At 34.7% G+C, this 997-nt stretch overlaps 1 non-coding gene across 1 annotated transcript; it reads left to right on the top strand.

Moving 5' to 3' along the window:
• The first annotated feature begins 253 nt into the window (after positions 1-253).
• Positions 254-375, top strand: LOC129671793 (small nucleolar RNA SNORA40). Its single transcript, XR_008719387.1, has one exon. It is a non-coding gene; the product is annotated as a small nucleolar RNA SNORA40 (small nucleolar RNA).
• The last annotated feature ends 622 nt before the right edge of the window (positions 376-997 follow it).

A 997-nucleotide genomic window follows, 5' to 3' on the forward strand; every position in this document is an offset into this window, starting at 1 on the left:
AAACACTATATACTTCATGACTTCATACATAAGACTTCTACAATATGCAAGTCCATGGCTAGAGAGAGGATGTTAGTGATTACAGTGGTTGGGTTGGTGAGTGGTGAGTGCTGATATAGAAATAACTGGTACAAAGTTGAAAAACATGAATGAAAATGATTGGTTAATAATTACATAATACTGTGAATTAACTAAATGCCATGGTTGAACCTTTAACAGAGGTAGGTTATACTGCAACAAAACCATTTATTATAGCACTTGTATGTGTTTTTGTTCAACTGGCAAAGACAGGGAAGGCACATGAAAAATAAATCCTCTCTTGAAACCTAGACTCATTGTTCAATATGAGCTTTGGTACATACAAGAAGGAATATCATACACAAAAATAAAATAAAACAAACACATAAAAAATCAGATAAAGTACTAACTGCCTTGAATTTCCACTGAGTGGTACAATATATTCAGCAACTTTGAAGAGAATAAGGAAGCAGAGACTAGACAAATACACTCAGATATCCAGCTTCCCTAAGCTGATCATATTGTGTTGGGACAAATTTCATCATGGAGGCTAATACATGTTTCATCTGAAAGGTCCTCATTTCAATATTTATAAACACGTGAATTTTATAACTGTGGTAACAGAGTAAAGAAAGAAGGTCTAACAGCCTGGATTCTGAACTCCTACAACCTAGTCCCATCATTAAAAATACAAACTTACAGATTTTTATCTACCAGACTTTAATGGCAGATATAACACTTTTCAGTTGTGTGGGCTTAAGGACATTGTTAACTTCTCCCAGCATTAGTTTATTTGCAGTTTGTGGAAACATACCTTCTACCCTTTCCTCTCCTTGTCCCTGTTGAAGCACCCAGTGTTTTTACATACATCACCTATAAAATTCTTCCTTCCTCCAAGGCGAGAAAACCTGTCTTTTACATGTGTTCTCTGATAACTCCACTTTTATTAAGCAATTATCATATAGAATTCTCAATACCT

This window comes from Psammomys obesus, unplaced genomic scaffold (assembly GCF_907164565.1).
Source record: "Psammomys obesus unplaced genomic scaffold, mPsaObe1.curated_primary_1811, whole genome shotgun sequence".
Lineage (NCBI taxonomy): Eukaryota > Metazoa > Chordata > Mammalia > Rodentia > Muridae > Psammomys > Psammomys obesus.